This window comes from Schistocerca serialis, unplaced genomic scaffold, assembly GCF_023864345.2.
Source record: "Schistocerca serialis cubense isolate TAMUIC-IGC-003099 unplaced genomic scaffold, iqSchSeri2.2 HiC_scaffold_1393, whole genome shotgun sequence".
Taxonomy (NCBI): domain Eukaryota; kingdom Metazoa; phylum Arthropoda; class Insecta; order Orthoptera; family Acrididae; genus Schistocerca; species Schistocerca serialis.
In genome coordinates, this window is record NW_026047617.1 from 10,964,797 (window position 1) to 10,991,801 (window position 27,005).

Here is a 27,005-nt window from a genome sequence, read left to right on the forward strand (position 1 = left end):
TGCAAGGCATACAATAAACCTGAAGTCAAGCATCGGAAACTAAAACTGGAATCACAGAAGAGGTTCAAATCATAGAAAGTGAGAGTGTCAGTCCTCTTGTACTTAAGTCGGCAATGTGCCTTTTGTATTAAAGTCCGATGCAATTTCTGTGTTTCATCGTCAATAAGAAGGTGCAAGGTTTACAGTAAACCTGAAGTTAAGTATCGGAATCTAATACTGGACTCACAGGAAAGGTTCAAATCATAGAAAGTGAGTGTTTCAGTCCTCTTTTACTTATGTCGGTATTGTGCCTTTTGTATTAAATTCGGATGCTATATCTGTGTTTCATCGTCAATAAGAAGGTCCAAGGGATACAGTAAACCTGAAGTGAAGCATCGGAATCTAAAACTGGACTCACAGGAGAGGTTCAAAACATAGAAAGTGAGAGTGTCAGTCCTCTTGTACTTAAGTCGGCATTGTGCCTTTTGAATTTAATTCCGATGCAATTTCTGTGTTTCATCGTCAATAAGAAGGTGCAAGGTATACAGTAAACCTGAAGTGAAGCATCGTAATCTAAAACTGGACTCACAGGAGAGGTTCAAATCACAGAAAGTGAGTGTGTCAGTCCTCTTTTACTTAAGTCGGCATTGTGCCTTTTTTTATTAACTCGGATGCAATTTCTGTGTTTTATCGTCAATAAGAAGGTCCAAGGGATACAGTAAACCTGAAGTGAAGCATCGGAATCTAAAACTAGACTCACAGGTGAGGTTCTAATCATAGAAAGTTAGAGTGTCAGTCCTCTTGTACTTAAGTCGGCATTGTGCCTTTTGTATTAAATTCGGATGCAAAATCTGTGTTTCATCGTAAATAAGAAGGTCCAGGGAATACAGTAAACCTGAAGTTAAGCATCGGAATCTAAAAGTGGACTCATAGCAGAGGTTCAAATCATAGAAAGTGAGAGTGTCAGTCCTCATTTTACTTAAGTCGGCATTGTGCCTTTTGTATTAAATTCCGATGCAATTTCTGGGTTTCATCGTCAATAAGACGGTGCGAGGTATACAGTAAACCTGAAGTTAAGCATCGGAATCTAAAACTGGACTCACAGGAGAGATTCAAATCATAGAAAGTGAGAGTGGCAGTCCTCTTTTACTTAAGTCGGCATTGTGCCTTTTGTATTAAATTCGGATGGAATTTATGTGTTTTATCGACAATTGGAAGGTCCAAGGGATACAGTAAACCTGAAGTGAAGCATCGGAATCTAAAAGTGGACTCACAGGAGAGGTTCAAATCATAGAAAGTGAGAGTGTCAGTCCTCAAGTATTTAAGTCGTCATTGTGCCTTTTGTATTAATTTCGGATGCAATTTCGGTGTGTCATCGACAATAAGAAGGGCCAAGGGATACAGTAAACCTGAAATGATGCATCGGAATCTAAAACTGGACTCACAGGGTAGGTTCAAATCATAGAAAGTTAGAGTGTCAGTCCTCTTGTACTTAAGTCAGCATTGTGCCTTATGAATTTAATAACGATGCAATTTCTGTGTTTCATCGTCAATAAGAAGGTGCAAGGTATACAGTAAACCTGAAGTGAAGCATCGGAATCTAAAACTGGACTCATAGGAGAGGTTCAAAACATAGAAAGTGAGAGTGTCAGTCCTCTTTTTATATAAGTCGGCATTGTGCCTTTTGTATTAAATTCCGTAGCAATTTCTGTGTTTCATCGTCAATAAGAAGGTGCAAGGTATACAGTAAACTGGAAGTGAAGCATCGGAATCTAAAACTGGACTCACAGTAGAGGATCAAATCATAGAAAGAGAGAGTGTCAGTCCTCTTTTACTTAAGTCGGCATTGTGCCTTTTGTATTAAATTCCGATGCAATTTCTGTGTTTCATCATCAATAAGAAGGTCCAAGGGATACAGTAAACCGGAACTGAAGCATCGGAATCTAAATCTGGACTCACAGGAGAGGTTCAAATCATAGAAAGAGAGAGTGGCAGTCCTCTTTTACTTAAGTCGGCATTGTGCCTTTTGTATTAAATTCGGATGCAATTTCTGTGTTTCATCGTCAATAAGAAGGTCCAAGGGATACAGTATACCTGAAGTGAAGCATCGGTATATAAAACTGGACTCACAGGAACTGTACAAAACCATAGATAGTTAGAGTGTCAGTCCTCTTGTACTTAAGTCGGCATTGTGCCTTTTGTATTAAATTCGGATGTAACTTCTGTATTTCATCGTCAATAAGTTGTTCCAAGGAATACAGTAAACCTGAAGTGAAGCATCAAAATCTATAACTGGACTCACAGGAGAGGTTCAAATCATAGAAAGTGGGAGTGTCAGTCCTCTTGTACTTAAGTCGGATATGTGCCTTTTGAATTTAATTCCGATGCAATATCTGTGTTTCATCGTCAATAAGAAGGTGCAAGGTATACAGTAAACCTGAAGTGAAGGATCGGAATCCAAAACTGGACTCACAGGGGAGGTTCAAATCATAAAGACTTAGAGTGTCAGTCCTCTTGTACTTAAGACGGCATTGTGCCTTTTGAATTTAATTCCGATGCAATTTTTGTGTTTCATCGTCAATAAGAATGTGCAAGGTATACAGTAAACCTGAAGTGAAGCATTGGAATCTAAAACTGGACTCACAGGAGGGGTTCAAACATAGAAAGTTATGTGTCAGCCCTCTTGTACTTAAGTCGGCATTGTACCTTTTGTATTAAATTCGGATGCAATTTCTGTATTTCATCGTCAATAAGAAGGACCAAGGGATACAGTAAACCTGAAGTGAAGCATCGGAATCAAAAACTGCACTCACAGGAGAGGTTCAAAACATAGAAAGTTAGAGTGTCAGTCCTCTTGTACTTAAGTCTTCATTGTTCCTTTTGAATTTAATTCCGATGCAATTTTTGCTTTCATCGTCAATAAGACGGTGCAAGGCATACAATAAACCTGAAGTCAAGCATCGGAAACTAAAACTGGAATCACAGAAGAGGTTCAAATCATAGAAAGTGAGAGTGTCAGTCCTCTTGTACTTAAGTCGGCATTGTGCCTTTTGTATTAAATTCCGATGCAATTTCTGTGTTTCATCGTCAATAAGAAGGTGCAAGGTTTACAGTAAACCTGAAGTTAAGCATCGGAATCTAATACTGGACTCACAGGAAAGGTTCAAATCATAGAAAGTGAGTGTTTCAGTCCTCTTTTACTTAAGTCGGTATTGTGCCTTTTGTATTAAATTCGGATGCTATATCTGTGTTTCATCGTCAATAAGAAGGTCCAAGGGATACAGTAAACCTGAAGTGAAGCATCGGAATCTAAAACTGGACTCACAGGAGAGGTTCAAAACATAGAAAGTGAGAGTGTCAGTCCTCTTGTACTTAAGTCGGCATTGTGCCTTTTGAATTTAATTCCGATGCAATTTCTGTGTTTCATCGTCAATAAGAAGGTGCAAGGTATACAGTAAACCTGAAGTGAAGCATCGTAATCTAAAACTGGACTCACAGGAGAGGTTCAAATCATAGAAAGTGAGTGTGTCAGTCCTCTTTTACTTAAGTCGGCATTGTGCCTTTTTTTATTAACTCGGATGCAATTTCTGTGTTTTATCGTCAATAAGAAGGTCCAAGGGATACAGTAAACCTGAAGTGAAGCATCGGAATCTAAAACTAGACTCACAGGTGAGGTTCTAATCATAGAAAGTTAGAGTGTCAGTCCTCTTGTACTTAAGTCGGCATTGTGCCCTTTGTATTAAATTCGGATGCAAAATCTGTGTTTCATCGTCAATAAGAAGGTCCAGGGAATACAGTAAACCTGAAGTTAAGCATCGGAATCTAAAAGTGGACTCATAGCAGAGGTTCAAATCATAGAAAGTGAGAGTGTCAGTCCTCATTTTACTTAAGTCGGCATTGTGCCTTTTGTATTAAATTCCGATGCAATTTCTGGGTTTCATCGTCAATAAGAAGGTGCGAGGTATACAGTAAACCTGAAGTTAAGCATCGGAATCTAAAACTGGACTCACAGGTGAGGTTCAAATCATAGAAAGTGAGAGTGACAGTCCTCTTTTACTTAAGTCGGCATTGTGCCTTTTCTATTAAATTCAGATGGAATTTCTGTGTTTCATCGTCAATTAGAAGGTTCAAGGTATACAGTAAACCTGATGTGAAGCATCGGAATCTAAAACTGGACTCACAGGAGAGGTTCAAATAGTAGAAAGTTAGAGTGTCAGTCCTCTTGTACTTAAGTCGGCATTGTGCCTTTGTATTAAAATCGGATGCAATTTCTGTATTTCATCGTCAATAAGAAGGTCAAGGCGATACAGTAAACCTGAAGTGAAGTATCAGAATCAAAAACTGGACTCACAGGAGAGGTTCAAATCATAGAAAGTTAGAGTGTCAGTCCACTTGTACTTAAGTCTGTATTGTACCTTTTGAATTTAATTCCGATGCAATTTTTGTGCTTCATCGTCAAGAAGACGGTGCAAGGTGTACAGTAAACCTGAAGTGAAGCATCGGAATCTAGAACTGGAATCACAGGAGAGGTTCAAATCATAGAAAGTGAGAGTGTCAGTCCTCTTGTACTTAAGTCGGCATTGTGCCTTTTGTATTAAATTCGGATACCATTTCTGTGTTTCATCGTCAATATGAAGGTCCAAGGGATACAGTAAACCTTTAGTGAAGCATTGGAATCTAAAACCGGACTCAAAGGAGTGGTTCAAATCATAGATAGCTAGAGTGTCAGTACTCTTGTACTGAAGTTGGCATTGTTTCTTTTGAATTTAATTCCGATGCAATTTCTGTGTTTCATCGTCAATAAGAAGCTGCAAGTTATACAGTAAACCAGTAGTGACGCATCGGAATCTAAAACTGGACTCACAGGAGAGGTTCAAATCATAGAGTGTTGGAGTGTCAGTCCTCTTTACTTAAGTCGGCATTGTGCCTTTTGAAATTAATTCCGTTGCAATTTCTGTTTTTCATCGTCAATAAGAAGGTACAAGGTATACAGTAAACCTGAAGTGAAGCATCGGAATCGAAAACTGGACACACAGGAGAGGTTCAAATCATAGAAAGAGAGAGTGTCAGACCTCTTTTACTTAAGTCGGCATTGTGCCATTTGTATTAAATTCGGATGCAATTTCTGTATGTCATCGTCAATAAGAAGGTCCAAGTGATACAGTAAACCTGAAGTGAAGCATCGGAATCTAAAACTGGACTCACAGGAGAGATTCAAATCATAGAAAGAGAGAGTGTCAGTTCTCTTTTACTTAAGTCGGCATTGTGCCTTTTGTAATAATTTTGGATGCAATTTATGTGTTTCATCGTCAATTGGAAGGTCCAAGGGATACAGTAAACCTGAAGTGAAGCATCGGAATCTTAAACTGGACTCACAGGAGAGGTTCAAATCATAGAAAGTGAGAGTGTCAGTCCTCAAGTATATAAGTCGTCATTGTGCCTTTTGTATTAAATTCGGATGCAGTTTCGGTGTGTCATCGTCAATAAGAAGGGCCAAGGGATACAGTAAACCTGAAATGAAGCATCGGAATTTAAAACTGGACTCACAGGGAAGGTTCAAATCATAGAAAGTTAGAGTGTCAGTCCTCTTGTACTTAAGTCAGCATTGTGCCTTTTGAATTCAATTCCGATGCAATTTCTGTGTTTCATCGTCAATAAGAAGGTGCAAGGTATACAGTAAACCTGAAGTGAAGCATCAGAATCTAAAACTGGACTCACAGGGAAGGTTCAAATCATAGAAAGTTAGAGTGTCAGTCCTCTTGTACTTAAGTCAGCATTGTGCCTTTTGAATTTAATTCCGATGCAATTTCTGTGTTTCATCGTCAATAAGAAGGTGCAAGGTATACAGTAAACCTGAAGTGAAGCATCGGAATCTAAAACTGGACTCACAGGAGAGGTTCAAAACATAGAAAGTGAGAGTGTCAGTCCTCTTTTTACTTCAGTCGGCATTGTGAATTTTGTATTAAATTCCGAAGCAATTTCTGTGTTTCATCGTCAATAAGAAGGTGCAAGGTATACAGTAAACTGGAAGCGAAGCATCGGAATCTAAAACTGGACTCACAGTAGAGGATCGAATCATAGAAAGAGAGAGTGTCAGTCCTCTTTTACTTAAGTCGGCATTGTGCCTTTTGTATTAAATTCGGATGCAATTTCTGTGTTTCATCGTCAATCATATGATCCAAGGGATACAGTAAACCGGAAGTGAAGCATCGGAGTCTAAAACTGGACTCACAGGAGAGGTTCAAATCATAGAAATTGAGAGTGTTAGTCCTCTTGTACTTAAGTCGGCATTGTGCCTTTTGTATTAAATTGCGATGCAATTTCTGAGTTTCATCGTCAATAAGAAGTTGCAAGGTATACAGTAAACCTGAAGTGAACCATCGGAATCTAAAACTGGACTCACAGGAGAGGTTCAAATCATAGAAAGTGAGAGTGGCAGTCCTCTTTTACTTAAGTCGGCATTGTGCCTTTTGTATTAAATTCGGATGGAATTTATGTGTTTCATCGACAATTGGAAGGTCCAAGGGATACAGTAAACCTGAAGTGAAGCATCGGAATCTAAAACTGGACTCACAGGAGAGGTTCAAATCATAGAAAGTGTGAGTGTCAGTCCTCAAGTATTTAAGTCGTCATTGTGCCTTTTGTATTAAATTCGGATGCAATTTCTGTGTGTCATCGTCAATAAGAAGGTGCAAGGTATACAGTAAACTGGAAGTGAAGCATCGGAATCTAAAACTGGACTCACAGTAGAGGATCAAATCATAGAAAGAGAGAGTGTCAGTCCTCTTTTACTTAAGTCGGCATTGTGCCTTTTGTATTAAATTCGGATGCAATTTCTGTGTTTCATCGTCAATAAGAATGTGCAAGGTATACAGTAAACCTGAAGTGAAGCATTGGAATCTAAAACTGGACTCACAGGAGAGGTTAAAAGCATAGAAGGTTATGTGTCAGTCCTCTTGAACTTAAGTCGGCATTGTGCCTTTTGTATTAAATTCGGATGCAATTTCTGTATTTCATCGTCAATAAGAAGGACCAAGTGATACAGTAAACCTGAAGTGAAGCATCGGAATCTAAAACTGCACTCACAGGAGAGGTTCAAAACATAGAAAGTTAGAGTTACAGTCCTCTTGTACTCAAGTCTTCATTGTTCCTTTTGAATTTAATTCCGATGCAATTTTTGCTTTCATCGTCAATAAGACGGTGCAAGGCATACAATAAACCTGAAGTCAAGCATCGGAAACTAAAACTGGAATCACAGGAGAGGTTCAAATCATAGAAAGTGAGAGTGTCAGTCCTCTTGTACTTAAGTCGGCAATGTGCCTTTTGTATTAAATTCCGATGCAATTTCTGTGTTTCATCGTCAATAAGAAGGTGCAAGGTTTACAGTAAACCTGAAGTTAAGCATCGGAATCTAATACTGGACTCACAGGAAAGGTTCAAATCATAGAAAGTGAGTGTTTCAGTCCTCTTATACTTATGTCGGTATTGTGCCTTTTGTATTAAATTCGGATGCTATATCTGTGTTTCATCGTCAATAAGAAGGTCCAAGGGATACAGTAAACCTGAAGTGAAGCATCGGAATCTAAAACTGGACTCACAGGAGAGGTTCAAAACATAGAAAGTGAGAGTGTCAGTCTTCATGTATTTAGGTCGTCATTGTGCCTTTTGTATTAATTTCGGATGCAATTTCTGTGTGTCATTGCCAATTAGAAGGTCCAAGGGATACAGTAAACCTGAAGTGAAGCATCGGAATCTAAAACTGGACTCACAGGAGAGGTTCAGAACATAGAAAGTGAGAGTGTCAGTCCTCATGTATTTAGGTCGTCATTGTGCCTTTTGTATTAATTTCGGATGCAATTTCTGTGTGTCATTGCCAATTAGAAGGTCCAAGGGATACAGTAAACCTGAAATGAAGCATCGGAATTTAAAACTGGACTCACAGGAGAGGTTCAAATCATAGAAAGTTAGAGTGTCAGTCCTCTTGTACTTAAGTCGGCATTGTGCCTTTTGAATTTAATTCCGATGCAATTTCTGTGTTTCATCGTCAATAAGATGGTGCAAGGTATACAGTAAACCTGAAGTGAAGCATCGTAATCTAAAACTCGACTCACAGGAGAGGATCAAATCACAGAAAGTGAGTGTGTCAGTCCTCTTTTACTTAAGTCGGCATTGTGCCTTTTTTTATTAACTCGGATGCAATTTCTGTGTTTTATCGTCAATAAGAAGGTCCAAGGGATACAGTAAAACTGAAGTGAAGCATCGGAATCTAAAACTAGACTCACAGGTGAGGTTCTAATCATAGAAAGTTAGAGTGTCAGTCCTCTTGTACTTAAGTCGGCATTGTGCCTTTTGTATTAAATTCGGATGCAAACTCTGTGTTTCATCGTCAATAAGAAGGTCCAGGGAATACAGTAAACCTGAAGTTAAGCATCGGAATCTAAAAGTGGACTCATTGGAGAGGTTCAAATCATAGAAAGTGAGAGTGTCAGTCCTCATTTTACTTAAGTCGGCATTGTGCCTTTTGTATTAAATTCCGATGCAATTTCTGGGTTTCATCGTCAATAAGAAGGTGCGAGGTATACAGTAAACCTGAAGTTAAGCATCGGAATCTAAAACTGGACACATAGGAGAGGTTCAAATCATAGAAAGAGAGACTTACAGTCCTCTTTTACTTAAGTCGGCATTGTACCATTTGTATTAAATTCGGATGCAATTTTTGTATGTCATCGTCAATAAGAAGGTCCAAGTGATACAGTAAACCTGAAGTGAAGCATCGGAATCTAAAACTGGACTCACAGGAGAGATTCAAATCATAGAAAGAGAGAGTGTCAGTTCTCTTTTACTTAAGTCGGCATTGTGCCTTTTATATTAAATTCCGATGCAATTTCTGTGTTTCATCGTCAATAATATGATCCAAAGGATACAGTAAACCGGAAGTGAAGCATCGGAATCTAAAACTGGTCTCACAGGAGAGGTTCAAATCATAGAAAGAGAGAGTGTCAGTCATCTTTTACTTAAGTCGGCATTGAGCCTTTTGTATTAAATTCGGATGCAATTTCTGTGTTTCATCGTCAATAAGAAGTCCAAGGGATACAGTAAACCTGAAGTGAAGCACCGGAATCTGAAATTGGACTCACAGGAGAGGTTCAAACCATAGATAGTTAGAGTGTCAGTCCTCTTGTACTTAAATCGGCATTGTGCCTTTTGAATTTAATTCCGATGCAATTTCTGTGTTTCATCGTCATTAAGAAGGTGCAAGGTATACAGTAAACCAGACGTGAAGCATCGTAATCTAAAACTGGACTAACAGGAGAGGTTCAAATCTTAGAAAATGAGAGTGTCAGTCCTCTTGTACTTAAGTCTGCATTGTACCTTTTGAATTTAATTCCGATGCAATTTTTGTGTTTCATCGTCAATATGACATTGCAAGGTATACAGTAAACCTGAAGTGAAGCATCTGAATCTAAAACTGGAATCACAGGAGAGGTTCAAATCTTAGAGAGTGTCAGTCCTCTTGTACTTAAGTCGGCATTGTGCCTTTTGTATTAAATTCGGATCCAATTTCTGTGTTTCATCGTCAATAAGAAGGTCCAAGGGATACAGTAAACCTGTAGTGGAGCATCGGAATCTAAAACTGGACTCAGAGGGCAGCTTCAAATCATAGAAAGGGAGAGTGTCAGTCCTTTTGTACGTAAGTCGGCATTGTGCCTTTTGTATTAAATTCGGATGCAATTTCTGTGTTTCATCGTCAGTAAGAAGGTGCCAGGTATACAGTAAACCTGAACTGAAGCATCGGAATTTAAAACTGGACTCACAGGAGAGGTTCAAATCATAGAAAGTGAGAGTGTCAGTCCTCTTGTACTTAAGTCGGCATTGTGTCTTTTGAATTTAATTCCGATGCAATTTCTGTGTTTCATCGTCGATAAGAAGCTGCAAGGTATACAGTAAACCAGAAGTGAAGCATTGGAATCTAAAACTGAACTCACAGGAGAGGTTCAAATCATAGAGAGTTAGAGTGTCAGTCCTCTTTACTTAAGTCGGCATTGTGCCTTTTGAATTTAATTCCGATGCAATTTCTGTGATTCATCGTCAATAAGAATTTGCAAGGTATACAGAAAACCAGAAGTGAAGCATCGGAATCTAAAACTGGACACTCAGGAGAGGTTCAAATCATAGAAAGAGAGAGTGTCAGTTCTCTTTTACTTAAGTCGGCATTGTGCCTTTTGTATTAAATTCGGATGCAATTTCTGTGTGTCATCGTCAATAAGAAGGTCCAAGGGATACAGTAAACCTGATGTTAAGCAACGGAATCTAAAACTGGACTCACAGGAGAGGTTCAAATCATAGAAAGTGAGAGTGTTAGTCCTCTTGTACTTAAGTCGGCATTGTGAATTTAGTATTAAATTCCGATGCAATTTCTGTATTTCATCGTCAATAAGAAGGTGCAAGGTATACAGTAAAAAACTGAAGTGAAGCATCGGAATCTAAAACTGGACTCACAGGTGAGGCTCAAATCATAGAAAGAGAAAGTGACAGTCCTCTTTTACTTAAGTCGGCATTGTGCCTTTTGTATTAAATTCGGATGCAATTCCTGTGTTTTTATCGTCAATAAGAAGGTGCAAAGTATACAGTAAACCTGAAGTTAAGCATCGGAATCTAAAACTGGACTCGCAGGAGAGGTTCAAATCATAGAAAGTTAGAGTGTCAGTCCTCTTGATCTTAAGTCGGCATTGTGCCTTTTGTATTAAATTCGGATGCAATTTCTGTATTTCATCGTCAATAAGAAGGACCAAGGGATACAGTAAAGCTGAAGTAAGCATCGGAATCTAAAACTCCACTCACAGGAGAGGTTCAAAACATAGAAAGTTAGAGTGTCAGTCCTCTTGTACTTAAGTCTTCATTGTTCCTTTTGAATTTAATTCCGATGCAATTTTTGCTTTCATCGTCAATAAGACGGTGCAAGGCATACAATAAACCTGAAGTCAAGCATCGGAAACTAAAACTGGAATCACAGGAGAGGTTCAAATCATAGAAAGTGAGAGTGTCAGACCTCTTGTACTTAAGTCGGCAATGTGCCTTTTGTATTAAATTCCGATGCAATTTCTGTGTTTCATCGTCAATTAGAAGGTGCAAGGTTTACAGTAAACCTGAAGTTAAGCATCGGAATCTAATACTGGACTCACAGGAAAGGTTCAAATCATAGAAAGTGAGTGTTTCAGTCCTCTTTTACTTATGTCGGTATTGTGCCTTTTGTATTAAATTCGGATGCTATATCTGTGTTTCATCGTCAATAAGAAGGTCCAAGGGATACAGTAAACCTGAAGTGAAGCATCGGAATCTAAAACTGGACTCACAGGAGAGGTTCAAAACATAGAAAGTGAGAGTGTCAGTCCTCATGTATTTAGGTCGTCATTGTGCCTTTTGTATTAAATTCGGATGCAATTTCTGTGTTTCATCGTCAATTAGAAGGCGCAAGGTATACAGTAAACTTGAAGTGAAACATCGGAATCTAAAACTGGACTCACAGGAGAGGTTCAAATCATAGAAAGTTAGAGTGTCAGTCCTATTGTACTTAAGTCGGCATTGTGCCTTTTGTATTAAATTCGGATGTAATTTCTGTGTTCCATCGTTAACAAGATGTCCAAGGGATACAGTAAACCGTAAGTGAAGCATTGGAATATATAACCTGACTCACAGGAGTGGTTCAAATCATAGAAAGTGAGAGTGTCAGTCCTCTTGTACTTAAGTCGACATTGTGCCTTTTGTATTTAATTCCGATGCAATTTCTGTGTTTCATCTTCAATAAGAAGGTGCAAGGTATACAGTAAACCTGAAGTGAAGCATCGGAATTTAAAACTGGACTCACAGGGGAGGTTCAAATCATATAAAGAGAGAGTGACAGTCCTCTTTTACTTAAGTCGGCATTGTGCCTTTTGTATTTAATTCGAATGCAATTTCTGTGTTTCATCGTCAATAAGAAGGTGCAAGGTATACAGTAAAACTGAACTGAAGCATCGGAATTTAAAACTGGACTCACAGGAGAGGTTCAAATCATAGAAAGTGAGAGTGTCAGTCCTCTTGTACTTAAGTCGGCATTGTGTCTTTTGAATTTAATTCCGATGAAATTTCTGTGTTTCATCGTCAATAAGAAGCTGCAAGGTATACAGTAAACCAGAAGTGAAGCATCGGAATCTAAAACTGGACTCACAGGAGAGGTTCAAATCATAGAGAGTTAGAGTGTCAGTCCTCTTTACTTAAGTCGGCATTGTGCCTTTTGAATTTAATTCCCATGCAATTTCTGTGATTCATTGTCAATAAGAAGGTGCAAGGTACAGTAAACCAGAAGTGAAGCAACGGAATCTAAAACTGGACACACAGGACAGGTTCAAATCATAGCAAGAGAGAGTGCCAGAACTCTGTTACTTAAGTCGGCATTGTGCCTTTTGTATTAAATTCGGATGTAATTTCTGTGTTCCATCGTTAATAAGATGTCCAAGGGATACAGTAAACCGTAAGTGAAACATTGTAATATATAACCTGACTCACAGGAGAGGTTCAAATCATAGAGAGTTAGAGTGTCAGTCCTCTTTACTTAAGTCGGCATTGTGCCTTTTGTATTAAATTCGGATGCAATTTCTGTGTGTCATCGTCAATAAGAAGGTCCAAAGGATACATTAAACTTGAAGTGAAGCTTCGGAATCTAAAACTGGACTCACAGGTGAGGCTCAAATCATAGAAAGAGAGGGTGACAGTCCTCTTTTACTTAAGTCGGCATTGTGCCTTTTGTATTAATTTCGGATGCAATTCCTGTGTTTTTATCGTCAATAAGAAGGTGCAAGGTGTACAGTAAACCAGAAGTGAAGCATCGGAATACAAAAGTGGACTCACAGGAGAGGTTCAAATCTTAGAAAGAGAGAGTGACAGTCCTCTTTTACTTAAGTCGGCATTGTGCCTTTTGTATTAAATTCGGATGCAATTTCTGTGTTTCATCGTCAATAAGAAGGTCCAAGGGATATAGTAAACCTGAAGTGGAGCATCGGAATCAAAAACTGGACTCACAGGAGAAGTTCAAATCATAGAAAGGGAGAGTGTCGTTCCTTTTGTACTTAAGTCGGCATTGTGCCTTTTGTATTAATTTCGGATGCAATTTCTGTGTTTCATCGTCAATAAGAAGGTGCATGGTATACAGTAAACCTGAAGTGAAGCATCGGAATCTAACAATGGCGTCACAGGTGAGGTTCAAATCATAGAAAGTGAGAGTGTCAGTCCTCTTGTACTTAAGTCGGCATTGTGCCTTTTGTATTAAATTCGGATGCAACTGCTGTGTTTCATCGTCAATAACAAGGTCCAAAAGATACAGTAAACCTGAAGTGAAGCATCGGAATCTAAAACCGGACTCACAGGTGAGGTTCAAATCATAGAGTGTTAGAGTGTCAGTCCTCTTTTCTTAAGTCGGCATTGTGCCTTTTGAATTAAATTCCGATGCAATTTCTGTGTTTCATCGTCAATAAGAAGGTGCAAGGTATACAGTAAAGCTGAAGTGAAGCATCGGAATCTAAAAATGGACACACAGGAGAGGTTCAAATCATAGAAAGAGAGAGTGTCAGACCTCCTTTACTTAAGTCGGCATTGTGCCTTTTATATAAAATTCGGATGCAATTTCTGTATGTCATCGTCAATAAGAAGGTCCAAGGGATACAGTAAACCTGAAGTGAAGTATCGGAATCGCAAACTGGACTCACAGGAGAGATTCAAATCATAGAAAGAGAGAGTGTCAGTCCTCTTTTACTTAAGTAGGCATTATGCCTTTTATATTAAATTCCGATGCAATTTCTGTGTTTCATCGTCAATAAGAAGGTGCAAGGTATACAGTAAACCAGAAGTGAAGTATCGGAATCTAAAACTGGACTCACAGGAGAGGTTCAAATCATAGAACGGGAGAGGCTCGGTCCTCTTGTACATAAGTCTGCATTGTGCTTTTGTATTAAATTCGGATGCAATTTCTGTGTTTCATCGTCAATTAGAAGGTGCAAGGTATACAGTAAACTTGAAGTGAAACATCGGAATCTAAAGCTGGACTCACAGGAGAGGTTCAAATCGTAGAAAGTTAGAGTGTCAGTCCTATTGTACTTAAGTCGACATTGTGCCTTTTGTATTTAATTCCGATGCAATTTCTGTGTTTCATCGTCAATAGGAAGGTGCAAGGTATACAGTAAACCTGAACTGAAGCATCGGAATTTAAAACTGGACCCACAGGAGAGGTTCAAATCATAGAAAGTGAGAGTGTCAGTCTACTTGTACTTACGTCGGCATTGTGTCTTTTGAATTTAATTCCGATGCAATTTCTGTGTTTCACCGTCAATAAGAAGCTGCAAAGTATACAGTAAACCAGAAGTGCAGCATCGGAATCTAAAACTGGACTCACAGGAGAGGTTCAAATCATAGAGAGTTAGAGTGTCAGTCCTCTTGTACTTCAGTCGGCATTGTGACTTTTGTATTATATTCGGATGCAATTTCTGTGTTTCATCGTCAATAAGAAGGTCCAAAAGATACAGTAAACCTGAAGTGAAGCATCGGAATCTAAAACCGGACTCACAGGAGAGGTTCAAATCATAGATAGTAGAGAGTCAGTCCTCTTGTACTTAAGTCGGCATTGTGTCTTTTGAATTTAATTCCGATGCAATTTCTAGGTTTCATCATGAATAAGAAGCTGCAAGGTATACAGTAAACCAGAAGTGAAGCATCGGAATGTAAGACTGGACACACAGGACAGGTTCAAATCATAGAAAGAGAGAGTGCCAGAACTCTGTTACTTAAGTCGGCATTGTGCCTTTTGTATTAAATTCGGATGTAATTTCTATGTTCCATCGTTAATAAGATGTCCAAGGGATACAGTAGACCGTAAGTGAAGCATCGGAATACAAAACTGGACTCACAGGAGAGGTTCAAATCATAGATAGTTAGAGTGTCAGTCCTCTTGTACTTAAGTAAGCTTTGTGTCTTTTGAATTTAATTCCGATGCAATTTCTGTGTTTCATCGCAATAAGAAGCTGCAAGGTATACAGTAAACCAGAAGTGCAGCATCGGAATCTAAAACTGGACTCACAGGAGAGGTTCAAATCATAGAGAGTTACAGTGTCAGTCCTCTTTACTTAAGTCGGCATTGTGCCTTTTGAATTTAATTCCGATGCAATTTCTGTGATTCATTGTAAATAAGAAGGTGCAAGGTATACAGTAAACCAGAAGTGAAGCAACGGAATCTAAAACTGGACACACAGGAGAGGTTCAAATCATAGAAAGAGAGAGTGTCAGAACTCTTTTACTTAAGTCGGCATTGTGCCTTTTGTATTAAGTTCAGATGCAATTTCTGTATTTCATTGTCAACAAGAAGGTCCAAGGGATACAGTAAACCTGCAGTTAAGCATCGGAATCTAAAACTGGACTCACAGGAGAGGTTCTAATCATAGATAGTTAGAGTGTCAGTCCTCTTGTACTTGAGACGGCTTTGTGTCTTTTGAATTTAATTCCGATGCAATTTCTGTGTTTCATCGTCAATAAGAAGCTGCAAGGTATACAGTAAACCAGAAGTGCAGCATCGGAATCTAAAACTGGACTCACAGGAGAGGTTCAAATCATAGAGAGTTAGAGTGTCAGTCCTCTTTACTTAAGCCGGCATTGTGCCTTTTGAATTTAATTCCGATGCAATTTCTGTGATTCATTGTAAATAAGAAGGTGCAAGGTATACAGTAAACCAGAAGTGAAGCAACGGAATCTAAAACTGGACACACAGGAGAGGTTCAAATCATAGAAAGAGTGAGTGTCAGAACTCTTTTACTTAAGTCGGCATTGTGCCTTTTGTATTAAATTCAGATGCAATTTCTGTATTTCATTGTCAACAAGAAGGTCCAAGGGATACAGTAAACCTGCAGTTAAGCATCGGAATCTAAAACTGGACTCACAGGAGAGGTTCAAATCATAGAAAGTGAGAGTGTCAGTCCTCTTTTACTTAAGTCGGCATTGTGCCTTTTTGTATTAAATTCGGATGCAATTTCTGTGTTTCATCATCAATAAGAAGGTCCAAGTGATAGAGTAAACCTTTAGTGAAGCATCAGAAACTAAAACTGGACTCACAGGAGAGGTTAAAATCATAGGAAGTGAGAGTGGCAGTCCTCATGTACTTTAGTCGGCATCGTGCCTTTTGTATTAAAATCGGATGCAATTTCTGTGTGACATCGTCAATAAGAAGGTCCAAGGGATACAGTAAACCTGAAGTTAAGCATCAGAATCTAAAACTGGACTCACAGGAGAGGTTCAAATCATTGAAAGTGAGAGTGTTACTCCTCTTGTACTTAAGTCGGCATTGTGCTTTTTGTATTAAATTCCGATGCAATTTCTGAGTTTTATCGTCAATAAGAAGGTGCAAGGTATACTGTAAATCTGAAGTGAAGCATCGGAATCTAAAACTGGACTCACAGGTGAGGCTCAAATCATAGAAAGAGAGGGTGACAGTTCTCTTTTACTTAAGTCGGCATTGTGCCTTTTGTATTAATTTCGGATGCAATTCCTGTGTTTTTATCGTCAATAAGAAGGTGCAAGGTGTACAGTAAACCAGAAGTGAAGCATCGGAATGTAAAACTGGACTCACAGGAGAGGTTCAAATCATAGAAAGAGAGAGTGTCAGTCCTCTTTTACTTAAGTAGGCATTATGCCTTTTATATTAAATTCCGATGCAATTTCTGTGTTTCATCGTCAATAGGAAGGTGCAACGTATACAGTAAACCTGAACTGAAGCATCGGAATTTAAAACTGGACCCACAGGAGAGGTCCAAATCATAGAAAGAGAGAGTGTCAGTCCTCTTGTACTTACGTCGGCATTGTGTCTTTTGAATTTAATTCCGATGCAATTTCTGTGTTTCACCGTCAATAAGAAGCTGCAAGGTATACAGTAAACCAGAAGTGCAACATCGGAATCTAAAACTGCACTCACAGGAGAGGTTCAAATCATAGAGAGTTAGAGTGTCAGTCCTCTTTACTTAAGTCGGCATTGTGCCTTTTGAATTTAATTCCGAAGCAATTTCTGTGATTCATTGTAAATACGAAGGTGCAAGGTATTCAGTAAACCAGAAGTGAAGCAACGGAATCTAAAACTGGACTCACAGGAGAGGTTCAAATCATAGGAAGTGAGAGTGGCAGTCCTCATGTACTTTAGTCGGCATCGTACCTTTTGTATTAAAATCGGATGCAATTTCTGTGTGTCATCGTCAATAAGAAGGTCCAAGGGATACAGTAAACCTGAAGTTAAGCATCAGAATCTAAAACTGGACTCACAGGAGAGGTTCTAATCATAGATAGTTAGAGTGTCAGTCCTCTTGTACTTGAGACGGCTTTGTGTCTTTTGAATTTAATTCCGATGCAATTTCTGTGTTTCATCGTCAATAAGAAGCTGCAAGGTATACAGTAAACCAGAAGTGCAGCATCGGAATCTAAAACTGGACTCACAGGAGAGGTTCAAATCATAGAGAGTTAGAGTGTCAGTCCTCTTTACTTAAGCCGGCATTGTGCCTTTTGAATTTAATTCCGATGCAATTTCTGTGATTCATTGTAAATAAGAAGGTGCAAGGTATACAGTAAACCTGAACTGAAGCATCGGAATTTAAAACTGGACCCACAGGAGAGGTCCAAATCATAGAAAGAGAGAGTGTCAGTCCTCTTGTACTTACGTCGGCATTGTGTCTTTTGAATTTAATTCCGATGCAATTTCTGTGTTTCACCGTCAATAAGAAGCTGCAAGGTATACAGTAAACCAGAAGTGCAACATCGGAATCTAAAACTGCACTCACAGGAGAGGTTCAAATCATAGAGAGTTAGAGTGTCAGTCCTCTTTACTTAAGTCGGCATTGTGCCTTTTGAATTTAATTCCGAAGCAATTTCTGTGATTCATTGTAAATACGAAGGTGCAAGGTATTCAGTAAACCAGAAGTGAAGCAACGGAATCTAAAACTGGACTCACAGGAGAGGTTCAAATCATAGGAAGTGAGAGTGGCAGTCCTCATGTACTTTAGTCGGCATCGTGCCTTTTGTATTAAAATCGGATGCAATTTCTGTGTGTCATCGTCAATAAGAAGGTCCAAGGGATACAGTAAACCTGAAGTTAAGCATCAGAATCTAAAACTGGACTCACAGGAGAGGTTCAAATCATTGAAAGTGAGAGTGTTACTCCTCTTGTACTTAAGTCGGCATTGTGCTTTTTGTATTAAATTCCGATGCAATTTCTGAGTTTTATCGTCAATAAGAAGGTGCAAGGTATACTGTAAATCTGAAGTGAAGCATCGGAATCTAAAACTGGACTCACAGGTGAGGCTCAAATCATAGAAAGAGAGGGTGACAGTTCTCTTTTACTTAAGTCGGCATTGTGCCTTTTGTATTAATTTCGGATGCAATTCCTGTGTTTTTATCGTCAATAAGAAGGTGCAAGGTGTACAGTAAACCAGAAGTGAAGCATCGGAATGTAAAACTGGACTCACAGGAGAGGTTCAAATCATAGAAAGAGAGAGTGTCAGTCCTCTTTTACTTAAGTAGGCATTATGCCTTTTATATTAAATTCCGATGCAATTTCTGTGTTTCATCGTCAATAGGAAGGTGCAACGTATACAGTAAACCTGAACTGAAGCATCGGAATTTAAAACTGGACCCACAGGAGAGGTCCAAATCATAGAAAGAGAGAGTGTCAGTCCTCTTGTACTTACGTCGGCATTGTGTCTTTTGAATTTAATTCCGATGCAATTTCTGTGTTTCACCGTCAATAAGAAGCTGCAAGGTATACAGTAAACCAGAAGTGCAACATCGGAATCTAAAACTGCACTCACAGGAGAGGTTCAAATCATAGAGAGTTAGAGTGTCAGTCCTCTTTACTTAAGTCGGCATTGTGCCTTTTGAATTTAATTCCGAAGCAATTTCTGTGATTCATTGTAAATACGAAGGTGCAAGGTATTCAGTAAACCAGAAGTGAAGCAACGGAATCTAAAACTGGACTCACAGGAGAGGTTCAAATCATAGGAAGTGAGAGTGGCAGTCCTCATGTACTTTAGTCGGCATCGTACCTTTTGTATTAAAATCGGATGCAATTTCTGTGTGTCATCGTCAATAAGAAGGTCCAAGGGATACAGTAAACCTGAAGTTAAGCATCAGAATCTAAAACTGGACTCACAGGAGAGGTTCAAATCATAGAAAGTGAGAGTGTTACTCCTCCTGTACTTAAGTCGGCATTGTGCTTTTTGTATTAAATTCCGATGCAATTTCTGAGTTTTATCGTCAATAAGAAGGTGCATGGTATACAGTAAATCTGAAGTGAAGCATCGGAATCTAAAACTGGACTCACAGGTGAGGCTCAAATCATAGAAAGGGAGGGTGACAGTTCTCTTTTACTTAAGTCGGCATTGTGCCTTTTGTATTAATTTCGGATGCAATTCCTGTGTTTTTATCGTCAATAAGAAGGTGCAAGGTGTACAGTAAACCAGAAGTGAAGCATCGGAATTTAAAACTGGACTCACAGGAGAGGTTCAAATCTTAGAAAGAGAGAGTGGCAGTCCTCTTTTACTTAAGTCGGCAATGTGCCTTTTGTATTAAATTCGGATGCAATTTCTGAGTTTCATCGTCAATAAGAAGGTCCAAGGGATACAGTAAACCTGAAGTGCAGCATCGGAATCAAAAACTGGACTCACAGGACAGGTTCAAATCATAGAAAGGGAGAGTGTTGGTCCTTTTGTACTTAAGTCGGCATTGTGCCTTTTGTATTAATTTCGAATGCAATTTCTGTGTTTCATCGTCAATAAGAAGGTGCATGGTATACAGTAAACCTGAAGTGAAGCCTCGGAATCTAACTATGGCCTCACAGGTGAGTTTCAAATCATAGAAAGTGAGAGTGTCAGTCCTCTTGTACTTCACTCGGCATTGTGACTTTTGTATTATATTCGGATGCAATTTCTGTGTTTCATCGTCAATAAGAAGGTCCAAAAGATACAGTAAACCTGAAGTGAAGCATCGGAATCTAAAACCGGACTCACAGGAGAGGTTCAAATCGTAGATAGTAGAGAGTCAGTCCTCTTGTACTTAAGTCGGCATTGTGTCTTTTGAATTTAATTCCGATGCAATTTCTAGGTTTCATCGTGAATAAGAAGCTGCAAGGTATACAGTAAACCAGAAGTGAAGCATCGGAATGTAAGACTGGACACACAGGACAGGTTCAAATCATAGATAGAGAGAGTGCCAGAACTCTGTTACTTAAGTCGGCATTGTGCCTTTTGTATTAAATTCGGATGTAATTTCTATGTTCCATCGTTAATAAGATGTCCAAGGGATACAGTAAACCGTAAGTGAAGCATCGGAATACAAAACTGGACTCACAGGAGAGGTTCAAATCATAGATAGTTAGAGTGTCAGTCCTCTTGTACTTAAGTCGGCTTTGTGTCTTTTGAATTTAATTCCGATGCAATTTCTGTGTTTCATCGTCAATAAGAAGCTGCAAGGTATACAGTAAACCAGAAGTGCAGCATCGGAATCTAAAACTGGACTCACAGGAGAGGTTCAAATCATAGAGAGTTACAGTGTCAGTCCTCTTTACTTAAGTCGGCATTGTGCCTTTTGAATTTAATTCCGATGCAATTTCTGTGATTCATTGTAAATAAGAAGGTGCAAGGTATACAGTAAACCAGAAGTGAAGCAACGGAATCTAAAACTGGACACACAGGAGAGGTTCAAATCATAGAAAGAGAGAGTGTCAGAACTCTTTTACTTAAGTCGGCATTGTGCCTTTTGTATTAAGTTCAGATGCAATTTCTGTATTTCATTGTCAACAAGAAGGTCCAAGGGATACAGTAAACCTGCAGTTAAGCATCGGAATCTAAAACTGGACTCACAGGAGAGGTTCAAATCATAGATAGTTAGAGTGTCAGTCCTCTTGTACTTGAGTCGGCTTTGTGTCTTTTGAATTTAATTCCGATGCAATTTCTGTGTTTCATCGTCAATAAGAAGCTGCAAGGTATACAGTAAACCAGAAGTGCAGCATCGGAATCTAAAACTGGACTCACAGGAGAGGTTCAAATCATAGAGAGTTAGAGTGTCAGTCCTCTTTACTTAAGCCGGCATTGTGCCTTTTGAATTTAATTCCGATGCAATTTCTGTGATTCATTGTAAATAAGAAGGTGCAAGGTATACAGTAAACCAGAAGTGAAGCAACGGAATCTAAAACTGGACACACAGGAGAGGTTCAAATCATAGAAAGAGAGAGTGTCGGAACTCTTTTACTTAAGTCGGCATTGTGCCTTTTGTATTAAATTCAGATGCAATTTCTGTATTTCATTGTCAACAAGAAGGTCGAAGGGATACAGTAAACCTGCAGTTAAGCATCGGAATCTAAAACTGGACTCACAGGAGATGTTCAAATCATAGAAAGTGAGAGTGTCAGTCCTCTATTACTTAAGTCGGCATTGTGCCTTTTGTATTAAATTCGGATGCAATTTCTGTGTTTCATCATCAATAAGAAGGTCCAAGGGATAGAGTAAACCTTTAGTGAAGCATCAGAAACTAAAACTGGACTCACAGGAGAGGTTCAAATCATAGGAAGTGAGAGTGGCAGTCCTCATGTACTTTAGTCGGCATCGTGCCTTTTGTATTATAATCGGATGCAATTTCTGTGTGTCATCGTCAATAAGAAGGTCCAAGGGATACAGTAAACCTGAAGTTAAGCATCAGAATCTAAAACTGGACTCACAGGAGAGGTTTAAATCATAGAAAGTGAGAGTGTAAGTCCTCTTGTACTTAAGTCGGCATTGTGCTTTTTGTATTAAATTCCGATGCAATTTCTGAGTTTTATCGTCAATAAGAAGGTGCAAGGTATACAGTAAACCTGAAGTGAAGCATCGGAATCTAAAACTGGACTCACAGGTGAGGCTCAAATCATAGAAAGAGAGGGTGACAGTCCTCTTTTACTTAAGTCGGCACTGTGCCTTTTGTATTAATTTCGGATGCAATTCCTGTGTTTTTATCGTCAATAAGAAGGTGCAAGGTGTACAGTAAACCAGAAGTGAAGCATCGGAATGTAAAACTGGACTCACAGGAGAGGTTCAAATCTTAGAAAGAGAGAGTGACAGTCCTCTTTTACTTAAGTCGGCAATGTGCCTTTTGTATTAAATTCGGATGCAATTTCTGTGTTTCATCGTCAATAAGAAGGTCCAAGGGATACAGTAAACCTGAAGTGGAGCATCGGAATCAAAAACTGGACTCACAGGTGAGGTTCAAATCATAGAAAGGGAGAGTGTTGGTCCTTTTGTACTTAAGTCGGCATTGTACCTTTTGTATTAATTTCGGATGCAATTTCTGTGTTTCATCGTCAATAAGAACGTGCAAGGTATACAGTAAACCTGAAGTGAAGCATCGGAATCTAAAAATGGACACACAGGAGAGGTTCAAATCATAGAAAGAGAGAGTGTCAGACCTCTTTTACTTAAGTCGGCATGTGCCTTTTGTATTAAATTCGGATGCAATTTCTGTATGTCATCGTCAATAAGAAGGTCCAAGGGATACAGTAAACCTGAAGTGAAGTATCGGAATCTAAAACTGGACTCACTGGAGAGATTCAAATCATAGAAAGAGAGAGTGTCAGTCCTCTTTTACTTAAGTAGGCATTATGCCTTTTATATTAAATACCGATGCAATTTTTATGTTTCATCGTCAATACTATGGTCCAAGGGATACAGGAAACCGGAAGTGAAGCATCGGAATCTCAAACTGGACCCACAGGAGAGGTTCAAATCAAAGAAAGGGAGAGTGTCTGTCCTCTTTTACCTAAGTCGGCATTGTGCCTTTTGTATTAAATTCGGATGCAATTTCTGTGTTTCATCGTCAATAAGAAGGACCAAGGGAAACAGTAAACCTGAAGTGAAGCATCGGAATCTAACACTGGACTCACAGGAGAGGTTCAAACAATAGATAGTTAGAGTGTCAGTCTTCTTGTACTTAAATCGTCATTGTGCCTTTTGAATTTATTTACGATGCAATTTCTGTGTTTCATCGTCAATAAGAATTTGCAAGGTATACAGTAAACTTGAAGTGAAGCATCGGAACCTAAAACTGGACTCACAGGAGAGGTTCAAATCATAGAAAGGGAGAGTGTCGGTCCTCTTGTACTTATGTCGGCATTGTGCCTTTTGTATTAAATTCGGATGCAATTTCTGTGTTTCATCGTCATTAAGAAGGGGCAAGGTATACAGTAAACCTGAAGTGACGCATCGGAATCTAAAACTGGACTCACAGGAGAGGTTCAAATCATAGAAAGTTAGAGTGTCAGTCCTCTTGTACTTAATTCGGCATTGTGCCTTTTGTATTAAATTCGGATCCAATTTCTGTGTTTCATCGTCAATAAGAAGGTCCAAGGGATACAGTAAACCTGTAGTGGAGCATCGGAATCTAAAACTGGACTCAGAGGAGAGCTTCAAATCATAGAAAGGGAGAGTGTCAGTCCTCTTGTACTTAAGTCGGCTTTGTGTCTTTTGAATTTAATTCCGATGCAATTTCTGTGTTTCATCGTCAATAAGAAGCTGCAAGGTATACAGTAAACCAGAAGTGAAGCATTAGAATCTAAAACAGAACTCACAGGACAGGTTCAAATCATAGAGGGTTAGAGTGTCAGTCCTCTTTACTTAAGTCGGCATTGTGCCTTTTGAATTTAATTCCGATGCAATATCTGTGATTCATCGTCAATAAGAATTTGCAAGTTATACAGAAAACCGGAAGTGAAGCATCGGAATCTAAACCTGGACACACAGGAGAGGTTCAAATCATAGAAAGAGAGAGTGTCAGATCTCTTTTACTTAAGTCGGCATTGAGCCTTTTGTATTAAATTCGGATGCAATTTCTGTGTGTCATCGTCAATAAGAAGGTCCAAGAGATACAGTAAACCTGAAGTTAAGCATCGGAATCTAAAACTGGACTCACAGGAGAGGTTCAAATCATAGAAAGTGAGAGTGTTAGTCCTCTTTTACTTAAGTCGGCATTGTGCCTTTAGTATTAAATTCCGATGCAATTTCTGTATTTCATCGTCAATAAGAAGGTGCAAGGTGTACAGTAAATCTGAAGTGAAGCATCGGAATCTAAAACTGGACCCACAGGTGAGGCTCAAATCATAGAAAGAGAGAGTGACAGTCCTCTTTTACTTAAGTCGGCATTGTGCCTTTTGTATTAAATTCGGATGCAATTCCTGTATTTTTATCGTCAATAAGAAGGTGCAAGGTATACAGTAAACCAGAAGTGAAGCGTCGGACTCTAAAACTGGACTCACAGGAGAGGTTCAAATCAAAGAAAGAGAGAGTGACAGTACTCTTTTACTTAAGTCGGCATTGTGCCTTTAGTATTAAATTCGGATGCAATTTCTGTGTTTCATCGTCAATAAAAAGGTCCAAGTGATACAGTAAACCTGAAGTGGAGCATCGGAATCTAAAACTGGACTCACAGGAGAGGTTCAAATCATTGAAAGGGAGAGTCTCGGTCCTCTTGTACTTAAGTCTGCATTGTGCCTTTTGTATTAAATTCGGATGCAATTTCTGTGTTTCATCGTCAATAAGAGGGTGCAAGGTATACAGTAAACTTGAAGTGAAGCATCGGAATCTAAAACTGGACTCACAGGAGAGGTTCAAATCATAGAAAGTTAGAGTGTCAGTCCAATTGTACTTAAGTCGACATTGTGCCTTTTGTATTAAATTCGGATGCAATTTCAGTGTTTCATCGTCAATAAGAAGGTGCAAGGTATACAGTAAACCAGAATTGAAGCATCGGAATCTAAAACTGGACTCACAGGGGAGTTTCAAATCATATAAAGAGAGAGTGACAGTCCTCTTTTACTTAAGTCGGCTTGTGCCTTTTGTATTAAATTCTAATGCAATTTCTGTGTTTCATCGTCAATAAGAAGGTGCAAGGTATATAGTAAACCTGAACTGAAGCATCGGAATTTAAAACTGGACTCACAGGAGAGGTTCAAATCATAGAAAGTGAGAGTGTCAGTCCTCTTGTACTTAAGTCGGCATTGTGTTTTTGAATTTAATTCCCATGCAATTTCTGTGTTTCATCGTCAATAAGAAGCTGCAAGGTATACAGTAAACCAGAAGTGAAGCATCGGAATCTAAAACTGGACTCACAGGAGAGGTTCAAATCATAGAGAGTTAGAGTGTCAGTCCTCTTTACTTAAGTCGGCATTGTGCCTTTTGAGTTTAATTCCGATGCAATTTCAGTGATTCATTGTCAATAAGAAGGTGCAAGGTATACAGTAAACCAGAAGTGAAGCAACGGAATCTAAAACTGGACACACAGGAGAGGTTCAAATCATAGAAAGAAAGAGTGTCTGAACTCTTGACTTAAGTCGGCATCATGCCTTTTGTATTAAAATCGGATGCAATTTCTGTGTGTCATCGTCAATAAGAAGGTCCAAGGGATACAGTAAACCTGAAGTTAATCATCGGAATCTAAAACTGGACTCACAGGAGAGGTTCAAATCATAGAAAGTGAGAGTGTTAGTCCTCTTGTACTTAAGTCGGCATTGTGCCTTTTGTATTAAATTCCGATGCAATTTCTGTGTTTTATCGTCAATAAGAAGGTGCAAGGTATACAGAAAACCTGAAGTGAAGCATCGGAATCTAAAACTGAACTCACAGGTGAGGCTCAAATCATAGAAAGAGAGGGTGACAGTCCTCTTTTACTTAAGTCGGCATTGTGCCTTTTGTATTAATTTCGGATGCAATTCCTGTGTTTTTATCGTCAATAAGAAGGTGCAAGGTGTACAGTAAACCAGAAGTGAAGCATCGGAATGTAAAACTGGACTCACAGGAGAGATTCAAATCTTAGAAAGAGAGAGTGACAGTCCTCTTTTACTTAAGTCGGCATTGTGCCTTTTGTATTAAATTCGGATGCAATTTCTGTGTTTCATCGTCAATAAGAAGGTCCAAAGGATACAGTACACCTGAAGTGGAGCATCGGAATCAAAAACTGGACTCACAGGAGAGGTTCAAATCATAGAAAGGGAGAGTGTCGGTCCTTTTGTACTTAAGTCGGCATTGTGCCTTTTGTATTAATTTCGGATGCAATTTCTGTGTTTCATCGTCAATAAGAAGGTGCATGGTATACAGTAAACCTGAAGTGAAGCATCGGAATCTAAAAATGGCCTCACAGGTGAGGTTCAAATCATAGAAAGTGAGAGTGTCAGTCCTCTTGTACTTAAGTCGGCATTGTGCCTTTTGTATTAAATTCGGATGCAATTTCTGTGTTTCATCGTCAATAAGAAGCTCCAAAAGATACAGTAAACCTGAAGTGAAGCATCGGAATCTAAAACCGGACTCACAGGAGAGGTTCAAATCATAGATAGTAGAGTGTCAGTCCTCTTGTACTTAAGTCGGCATTGTGTCTTTTCAATTTAATTCCGATGCAATTTCTAGGTTTCATCGTCAATAAAAAGCTGCAAGGTATACAGTAAACCAGAAGTGAAGCATCGGCATCTAAGACTGGACTCACAGGAGAGGTTCAAATCATGGAGTGTTAGAGTGTCAGTCCTCTTTACTTAAGTCGGCATTGTGCCATTTGAATTTAATTCCGATGCAATTTCTGTGTTTCATCGTCAATAAGAAGGTGCAAGGTATACAGTAAACCTGAAGTGAAGCATTGGAATCTAAAAATGGACACACAGGAGAGGTTCAAATCATAGAAAGAGAGAGTGTCAGACCTCTTTTACTTAAGTCGGCATTGTGCCTTTTGTATTAAAATCGGATGCAATTTCTGTATGTCATCGTCAATAAGAAGGTCCAAGGGATACAGTAAACCTGAAGTGAAGCATCGGAATCTATAACCTGACTCACAGGAGAGGTTCTAATCATAGATAGTAAGAGTGTCAATCCTCTTGTACTTAAGTCGACATTGTGCCTTTTGTATTTAATTCCGATGTAATTTCTGTGTTTCATCGTCAATAAGATGGTGCAAGGTATACAGTA